Source organism: Pongo abelii, chromosome 2 (genome assembly GCF_028885655.2).
Source record: "Pongo abelii isolate AG06213 chromosome 2, NHGRI_mPonAbe1-v2.0_pri, whole genome shotgun sequence".
Classification (NCBI taxonomy): Eukaryota; Metazoa; Chordata; class Mammalia; order Primates; family Hominidae; genus Pongo; species Pongo abelii.
The window spans coordinates 158,507,810-158,518,146 of record NC_085928.1 but is presented as its reverse complement, the minus strand read 5'-3'; the positions used below and the strand labels follow the sequence as shown (position 1 = coordinate 158,518,146).

At 36.4% G+C, this 10,337-nt stretch overlaps 1 long non-coding RNA gene across 2 annotated transcripts; it reads right to left on the bottom strand.

The window, feature by feature from the left end:
- Window positions 1–310: 310 nt before the first annotated feature.
- LOC129058679 (uncharacterized) lies at window positions 311–9,210 on the bottom strand. Of its 2 annotated transcripts, none has more exons than XR_008523961.2 (4): window positions 9,056–9,210; window positions 8,429–8,503; window positions 8,016–8,089; window positions 311–1,429 (listed from the first exon to the last, which is right to left on the bottom strand). It is a non-coding gene; the product is annotated as an uncharacterized LOC129058679 (long non-coding RNA). The 2 variants fall into 2 exon arrangements; XR_008523959.2 differs by lacking the exon at window positions 311–1,429 and adding an exon at window positions 6,044–6,481.
- Between the last annotated feature and the right edge of the window lie 1,127 nt (window positions 9,211–10,337).

Sequence of the window (10,337 nt, the reverse complement as noted above, 5' to 3'; positions counted from 1 at the left end):
CCTCCCTCCTCTACTATTAATCAAGTTCCTTTGGCTGAGGCTGCCTCACCCTCTGTTTTAGGAGAAGACACTTGACATAGGTGTGAGTCAGTTAATAAACTCTCCCTGGTCACATTGGTTGCTTCTGGCTTCAAGTGAATCCCTGTTTCTTGGGTAGGACTGACCCAGAAGGAGAAGTGCCTCTCTCTTTTGAGGAACTTGAATGAGAAAGGAGGTACTAGGTTGGAACTCTGCCGCCCTGTTGGTAGTGCTGGTGAGCCTCTCTAGAATGTGGCATTACAGAGGAAGCATGGAGAGAACGGGATCCTGATGAGTTTTCAAAACTTTTAATTTAGGCATGTCTAAAACCAAGCCTACAAGTTGACATTTTCAGTAATGTGAGTTAATATATTCTACCCCACAAACCCTTTATTTTGTTCAGCCGTTTTGAGTGAGGGCTGTCTTCATGGAAGTGTTCCTACTTGTTACTGTAAAGTATTATGAGGAGATTACAACAAAAATTTGAGATGCAGGAATAAATTAAAAGGGAAAATATCTAAACATGATGATTAAATCTCAATAAAGACAAACGAATGGGCAGTAAAATTATAGATAAAATAAGTAATTTGAAATAAAGATACAAAGAATCATAAGTTAAAAATATAATAGTAAGAGAGATAAGAGATTGACATAAAAGACTAAAATCCGTGATATACAAGTTGAAAACACAAAAGTAGAGAGAATTAAGAACTAAGAAAAGGAATTGAAAACGATAAAGGTAAAACAATATTAAAAAGTTCAGAAGAATAAAAATGGATTTGGAGAAATATCTTAAAAAGAAAATGAAAACAAAATCTTAAAAATTAGAAAAAGAGGGAAAAGAAAACCAGTACAAAGTGAGTCAGTGAGAATCCACACAAAGTTCAAGGGATGGTTAAAAAAATTCTGTTGATGGGATGTCATTTGGTGGGGCTAAGAGCCAAGAATACAGAAGGCCCTTAGCTTGAGCAGTTACCTATAAATATGCAGGGTATGTCTGCTTAATACTGACACACAGTGGAACAGTAGGGAGAAAGAAAATCAACCTTCTCATCCTTGGGAAACTTGAAAGCAAGTGTCAGTCATCTGCCTCTTGCCAGCACACACAATAGGGGCTCATACAATTCTTTATTGACTGGTCTGCAAATTTGGCGTATTATACACAGAGCTAATAGAGCATGGTTACCGTCAATTAGATCATTGGCAGGAAAAGCAGGGTGTCACTGGATACATTTGTTTTTTCAAACTATTTTCTTTTAAAGAAGAAATATGTGGGGCATATACCAGCAATAAAGTAACCCAGCTATAACTGCCAAACATCAGTACAACTATTTAGGATTCCATTTGAGTTTTTGTGATCATAGGATGTCAGGTTTAGCTTGTGTTCAACAGCCATTCAGTTCTTGAAATACTAGAACAAGAAAAAGATTATATATTCAATAGAAATAAAAAATTGGTATGGTATTGTTACATAGTCAATATTTTCCCCTTGAGATTCAGATATAAAAAGAATGTAGTTGAAACTGAGAAAAGTATATTAGGAAAAGTACTAGCATGAATGACCTTTCTAACCTCCTAGCAAGGTTACAGATAGTGAAAGTCAATTATCATGACACTGCAGACTCCATGTTGGGTTGCCAGACAGTGTGAGATGTAAAATTTTGTCATTTTCTTCTGTTTTGTATTTAATCTAGAAAGATCAGAAAACCTGTTCATTTGCAATAACTATTTTTAACTTGAGTATACTACAGAATTTATCCTGTTATATTTGATGCTAGTTTTTAATTTTTTTCTTGCTGGAAGTGTTTCCTGAAGTATTTTATTAGTTTCATATATATATATATATATATATATATATATATATATATATTTTTTTTTTTTTTTTTTTTTTTTTAGACGGAGTTTTGCTTTTGTTGCTCAGGCTGGAGTGCAATGGCACTCCACCTCCCGGGTTCAACCGATTCTTCTGCCTCAGCCTTCCAAGTAGCTGGGATTACAGGCTCCCGCCACCACGCCCAGCTAATTTTTTGTATTTTTGGTAGAGATGGGGTTTCACTACATTGGCCAGGCTGGTCTTGAACTCCTGACCTCAGGTGATCCACCCACCTCAGCCTCCCAAAGTGCTGGGATTACAGGTGTGAGCCACTGCAGCCGGCTTAGTTTCATATATTTTAAGAAATCCATTCAGAAATATATCAGAATATCTGTGATAGTCAATTTTATGTGTCAATTTGTCTAGGCTACTGTACTTAGATATTTGGTCAAACATGTCTGGATGTTGCTGTGAAGGTATTTCTTAGGTGAGGTTAATATTTAAATCAGTAGACTTTGAGTAAACAAATTACTCTCCATAATGTGGGTGAGCCTCATCCAATCAGTTGAAGGTCTTAAGAAAAAAGACTGATCTATCCTGAAGAGGGAATTTAACCAGCAGATTGCCTGTGGATTTGTGTTGTAACCTTAATTCTTTCCTGGGGGTGTGGACTGTTGGCCTACCCTGCAGGTTCTGGACTTGTCAGCCTCCACAGTTGTGTGAGCCAATTCCTTAAATCTCTCTATATGTACACACCTACTATTGGCTCTGTTTCTCTAGACAACCCTGACTAATTCAATATTCAAATCTTTTCAATGACAGAGAATTGAAGGAAATTCATTTTATTTTATCTTGCACTTGGCTCAGATAAATAAAGATCAATTCTGATCAATAGTGCAATATCAAAGTGCTATCTATAGCACCTCGGAGGAACATAGGTAGCTTGTCTTTTTTCTTCCATTAAAGAAGCCTTTAATAAAAAACACTAGACTGACAATTTGAAAGATTTTGCCTTCTTCATAGGTCACTAATCTTTGGGATTCAAAAAATTGAAGTCACATTTACTATTCCCAACCCAGCAGCCCCGTGTACCCTACCAAGAACTTCAAGTTGAAGGAATACCTGATGTTTTCCAGATAACTTAAGACTTTCATCTAATAACACAAGCTATTATTTTAAGATTTTCTTGTAAAGCATTAATTTGCCAGCATTCTTTATATTGCTGATTTTAAAAAGATAATTGTATAGAAGAAAATTTTATTTTTTTCCTGTAAATATTAAAAAGCCTTTTGAAATGCATTTAAGATCCTCTGTTAGAGTCCTTCATCTTAGGGGAAATGGAGTTCAAACTAATACTTGTTGGATTAATTGAGGACCAAATGATCTTTGTTCTTCGTTGTCTGAGTGAACATGAGACTGTATCTAATCTTAGGTTTCTTATTGCTTAATATTTACCGAAAGCAAATTTGGCCACTTAGTGATAGTTAATTTCAGAAATAAACCCATGATTTTTGACATTCTTATCACTATTGAGCCATCAGAACGTAGAATCACAAAAATGGCATACTGTAAAACTCCTAAATGTATTTAATTTTAGAATTTGGAGGTCTTAGGATGAAGTATAAACCAAATATCCAGATACAATAGTTAAAAAAATTATTAGTGTGTTGTGGATTTAGAACTTCTGTATATTCAAGACTTTTTTTTCATTTTTAATTTGTGTAACTGCCATGGAAAACACAATGTTAATGAAGGCTACTTTTATTACCAATAATGATGCCCCTTCTCATGACTGAATATTTGCAAAACAGCTCTTTGATATATAGGATTTAAGATAATAATATCATTCCCTTTTGGTAATTAATTTCTCCTTATCGTTTTTTCTTAGTGTTTATACTATTTTTGTGGAAAATGTTGAACATACTAAAAATCAAACAGAAGAGGGACAATTATAATAATCTGTTAGTTGATCACATCTCTCATGCCAATTCCATCTTTTAGATGATTTTCTTTTGTAACTTTATTCGTGAATTTTGGTGCAATAAACAGGAGCATGTCCAGTGGAGGGGGATGAGGTCATGTATTCACAGCCTTCAGAAAAATTGGTTAAAGCAACTGCAGTTACTTATGCTCAAAAATGAAAAAAAAATCTTTGGGTATGGGTAGAGGTATAATAGCCACACCAAAATACTTGAAGTTTTCATTTGTAACTATTTCTAGCTCTAGAGGACAGGATTAAACAATTTGTTATACAGTATCAAAATTTAGTTTATTTATAAGAAAGGAGTTTAATAATGGAAGCTCCTCAAGAGTGGAAAGTGCTGTCTTTAAAAAGAGAAGGATCAGATAATTTCTATTATACACAACTTCTTCCACAGAACAGGAAAAGAGGAAGAGCTATCAAGACATATTATGAGGCTATTATATATACCTTTGATACAAAACTAGTCCACAATGTGAAAGAAGACTGCGTAAGGGCACCAAGAGCAGAAGGCACATTTCATTGGAGGGCTATCTTAAAAGACTAGCTACCATAATATCATTCAACACAGGAAAAATAAGTGCCTAAGAACAATGCAAGACTTTTTAAAGAAGAAAATTAAAAAGCCAGATGAAAGGTTATAAGAAAATATCTAAATCAGTGACGAGACAAATAGTAATTTTCAGATAGGAAAACAAACTTATAAAATATGTATTCTGTATTAGGGTTCTCCAGAAAAACAGAATCAATAGGACTTGGATGGATGGATGGATGGATGGATGGATGGATAAATAGGTAGACAGACAGACAGATATACAAGAGGAGAGCTATTTTGGAAACTGGTTCGTGTAATAGTGGAGGCTGAGAAGTCCCATGATATGCTGTCTGCAAGCTGGAGAACCAGAATCATTGCTGTAATTCAGTGTGAGTCTGAAGGCCTGAGAATCGAGGGACTGTTGGTGTTAGACACAATCTGAGTCTAACAGACTGAGAACCAGGAATTCTGATGTCTGAGGGCTGGAGAACATGGATATCTCAGCTCAAGCAGAGAAAGCAAATTCACCCTTCCTCTGTCTTTTTGTTTTATTCAGTTCCTCCATGGGTTGAATGATGCCCACCCACACTGAGGACAGTCATGTGCTCTACTGAGTTCAGCAATTCAAATAGTGGTCTCTTCTGGAAATATCCTCACAAACACACTCAGAGATTAATGCTTTTTCCAGCTATCTGGATATCCCTTATCCCAGTCAAGTGGATATATAAAATTAGCCACCGTAGAAGCCTATCCTATGGATCCTTTTGCAACTTATGTTTTCATTTGACACTATACTTTTTAACATTTATTCACATTGATACTTATAACTCTTGGTCTTTATAATTGCATGAACCAGTTGCTATAATAAATCTCCAGATCTGCTTGTCTGTCTTTCTATCTAAGTCCTATTGGTTCTGTTTCTCTGGAGAACACTGACTAATGCAGCTCACGTTTAGGTAAATTTTTAAAATACACTCCACACTATTATATATTACTTTGGGGCAAACACATATGTAGTAAAAGTATGAAAACATGAAAAAATGGGCACCATATTCAGAACAGGGTAATAAGGACAGGTGAAGAATTTGGGAAGATTACAAAGGGGGTTCCAAATATATCTGTACCTATGTGTTTTTTGAGACAGGATCTCACTTTGTCACCCAGGCTCGAGTGCAGAGGTGTGATCTTGGCTTACTGCAAACTCCCATGCTAAAGTGATCCTCCCACATCAGCCTCCTGAGTTGCTGGGACTACAGGCATGCGCAACCATGCCTGGCTAATTTTTGTATTTTTTTGTAGAGATGGGGTTTCACCATGTTACCCAGACCGGTCTCGAACTCCTGAGCCCAAGCGATCTGCCTGCCTCAGCCTCCCAAGTGTGTAATTTTTTTTTAACTAGAAAAAATCTGGCGAGAATGGGATAGAGGTGGAGAAGGAGGGAACAGAACTGGTTAAAAGCAGCTTTGAAAGCAGCACTGTAGGAGTAGAGGAAGGGCTGCTCCATTTTTTGGTTGGCAGTGTCTTTGCATTTCTGAGCCAGAGCAGACAGTTGGGAGGGGCAAAGCATCTTTCTACCTTCTTTTCAGCCATCAGGTTTGCTGCAACCCGGTGCCAACACGTTCATGGATCACCAGTTATATTTCTCAATCTAATTCTAAGGACTTTGCAATAGTGGCTATTTCTCCCAGATTTGGGCAATTCATCAGCCATTCTAGTCTTTACTATTTTGAGTTTTCATCATTTTTTGGGGGGGGATCTTTTTGGCATCTATATTAGGGCAGGCTAGATTATTCTGTAATAATAAATAAAAACTCAAATCACAGTGGCTTAATTCAATGAAATTTCTTCTTAGCTCCTGCAGAATTCAATACAGATATTCCCGGTCAGAAGGCTTTCCTGAGTGGCTTTCCTCCAGGGAGTAAATTCATTTATCTACGCTTCCTCTACTGTACAGCTCTACCACCTTTTTAGCCGTGGGAATGAAGGAGGAAGATGGCAGCAGATTGTAAAGGATGTTTTATGGGCAGTACTGAAGTCATGTACTTCATTTTTGGCCAATACCATCAGCCAGAACTGAGTTACACAGTCCCATCTGGATGCACGGGGATATAGGAAATGTAGATTTTCCTTGTGCCTGAGACGAAAATAAAACAGTTTGCTGAATGCATACATAGCATTGTCTAGCCACAACATTTTATTTAGAATATAAGACACTGAGACAAAATTTAAAACCAGTGTCTTGTATTTTAACTTTTGCTTCGAATTATTTACTTATCAATAGTATAATAAGCACCTATAAACTTAGCACCCAAAATAAGAAGACAATAACCTACATCTAACTACATGGTCTTCCCTTCCTTCATTTCCCTGACTTCCTCTACACAAGAGGACCATCTTCCTGAGAGCAGCATTGATCATTTCATTGCTTTCCTTTTTTTTTTTAAAGTTTTTATTTTGAGTTAATTCTAGATTCACATACAGTTGTAAAAAAACACAGAGATCCCTTGTACCCTTTACTCAGATTCTTCCAATGGCAATATCTCGAAAAGCTACAGTATAACATCACAACCAGGGTATTAAAACTGATAGTCAAGATGCAGAACATTTCCATCACCACAAAGATCAGTTATGCTGCCCTTTCATAGTCACATCAACTTTATTCTGCTCTCCACCTTAGCTCTTGATAACCATTAGATTATTCTCTATTTATGTAATTTTGTCATTTCAAGCATGTTATATAAATGGAATCAAACAGTAAACAATCTTTATTTTTTTTTTCACTCAGCATAATTCTCTGACGACTCATCCAGATTGTCATGCTCACTAATAGTCCAACCCTTTTTATTGCTGAGTTTCCATGGTATGGATGTGCTACAGTTTGTTAACTATTTCCCCACTTAATGACATCTGGGTTGTTTTCAGTTTTGGGCTATTACAAATAAACTATTACACAGTTTTTTTTGTGAATATGTCCTCATTTCTCTAGGATAAATGTCTAGAACTGCAACTGGTGAATCATATTATATATTTTTTATTGTGGTAAGAATACTGAACATGACAGCTATCCTCTTAACACATTTTAAGTGTACAGTACAGTATTGTTAATTATAGGCACAATGTTGTGCCTTAATCATCTTGGATAATGGAAACTTTACACCTGTTGATTAGCAGCTCCCCATTTCCCCGTTTCCCTGGCCCCTGGCAACCACCATTTTACTCTGCTTCTATGTGTTTGACTGTTTTATATACCTCATATAAGTGGTATCATGTAGTATTTGTCTTTCCGTAACTGTCTTCTTTCAGTTAGCATAATTTCCTCTTATATGGCACGATTTCCTTATTTTTAAAGGCTGAGTAATATTCCATTGTATGTATATACCACATTTTCTTTATTCATTCATATATTGAGGTACATTTAGATTATTTCTACATTGTACTTATTGTAAATCATGCTGCAATGAACATGGAAGTGCAATTATCCCTAGGAGATCCTGATTTCAATTATTTTGGATAAATACCCAGAAGTGGGATTTCTGAATCATATGGCATTTCTATTTTTAAATATTTGAGGAACCTCTACACTATTTTCCATAGTGGCTGTACCATTTTATATTCCCACCAACAATGCACGAGAGTTCCAATTTCTCCACATCCTCTCCAATACGTACCTTTTATGTTTTTCATAATAGCCATTCCAACAGGTATGAGGCAATGTCTCATTGTGGTTTTGATTTGCATTTCTCTATAAAAACAAAAACAAACTATTTTTATTTCTATGCTTACACAGAACACATCTGATACCAAATGTGCGGGGTGGTTTTCCCCCATAACAACCAATTCTCCAATTCACAGTGGATAACAATTGGGTGTCCTACAATTGAATTCAATTCTGACATTATGTACCTGGAATTAGCATCAGATGTAAAAAGTAAAGGCTCAATCCCACAAGACCCCAACTTTAGATGGCAATCAGAAGTCCACATTATTACTTGTGCTATAAATCAAAGGTTCCTGTAATCTTCTCCTCATGTTCAATAATTTGCTAGGATAGATCACAGAACTCAGGAAAACAGTTACTTACTAGATTACTGTGAGGTAGGAGGTGGGACTTGACTACAGAGGCAAGGCTCTGGCACCGAATTAAATTGAGGACTAGCTAAAACAGAAACAGGGCGGAAGCAGCTTTCCATTAGACGTGCCCACCAGTGCACCGTGTCAGTTTACCATTGCCATAGCAACACAAGGAAGTTATCGCTGCTTTCCATGACAACGACTCGATGATCTGGAAATTACCACCCCTTTCCTAGAAATTTCTACATAATACACTTCTTAATTTGCATATAATTAAAAGCAGGTATAAATATGACTGGAAGTGCCTCTGAGTTGCTACTCTGTACGCTGCCTGTGGGGTAGCCTTGCTCTGCAAGGAGCGGTGCCTCTGCTGCTGCTGTATGCTGCCACTTCAATTAAAGTTGCTGTCTAACACAACTGGCTTGCCCTTGAATTCTTTCCTGGTTGAAGCCAAATACCCCCCTGGGCTTTCCCCAATTTTGGGGATCACCTGCTCGTGTCAACTGACTTATTATATAAGGATATAATTCAGGAACAGCCAGAAGAGATGCACAGGGCAAGGTATGGGGGAGAGGCACAGAGCTTCCATGCCCTCTCTGGTCATGCCATTTCCCAGTATCACCATGTGTTCACCAACCCAGAAGCTCTCTGAACTCCATCCTTTTGTTTTTTTCTATGGAAGCTTCATTATGTAGGCATAATTGATTAAATCATTGACCACTGGTGTTTAGGTCAATCTCCAGTCTCTCTCCCCTCCCCAAAGGTGGGGAAGTGGGGCTGAAAGTTCCAACTCTCTAATCATATGGTTGGTTTCCCTGGCAATCAGCCCCCATTCTCAGGGGCTTTCCAAAAAAGTTATCTCATTAATATAAACTCGGATGTGGTTGAAAGGGGCTTGTAATGAACAATAAAAGATGCTCCTTCCACTTTTACTACTCTGGAGCTATTTTAAAAATTGGGGACAAAACCCAAATTTATGACAAAATATGCTACTTTTGTTCTTGTCATTTAGGAAATTATAAGGGTTTTAGAAGTTCTGTTCAGGAGCTGGGAATAAAGGCCAAAATCTATTTTTTTATTTTATCATAGTATTACACCTGATGATTGGTGATGTTAAACATCTTTTCATATTATACCTATTGGCTATTTGGATGTCTTCTTTGGGGAAATGTCTATGCCAGTCCTTTGTCCATTTTTACATTGGGTTATTTGTTTTTTGTTTTTGCTATTGTGCTAAAGGAGTTCCTTATATATTTTGGATATTAACCCTTTATCAGATATATGGTTTGCAAGTATCTTCTCCCATTCTGTAGGTTGCCTTTAACTCGGTTAATTGTTTTTTTTGTTGTTGTTGTAGTTTTTCACTTTGATATAATCCCACTTGATTATTTTTGCTTTTGTTGACTGTACTTTTGGTGTCATATCCAAGAAATCATTGTTAAGACCAGTGTTATGAAGTTTTCCTTCTATATATATTCTTAGGAGTGTTATTGCTTCAGGTTTTATGTTTGAGTCTTTAATCAATTTTGAGTTGACTTTTGTGTATGGTATAAGGGTCCAATTTCATTTATTTTTCATGTCACTATCCTGTTTTTCTGACAACATTTGTTGAAGAGACTATTCTTTCTTTGTTGTTTATTCTTGGCATCCATTTTTAAGATCAGTTGTTTATATATGTGTGGATTGATTTCTGGGTTCTTTATTCTGTTCCTTGGTTTATATGTCCATCTTTATGACAGTAACACACTCTTTTAATTACTGCAGTTCTGTAATATGTTTTGAAAACAAGAAATGTTGTGCCTCCAGCTTTTTTGTTCTTTCTCAAGATTGTTTTGGCTATTTGGGGTCTTTTGTGGTTCCACATGAATTTTAGTATTTTTTTCCTATTTTTATAAAAATGTCATTGGAATTTTGATAGA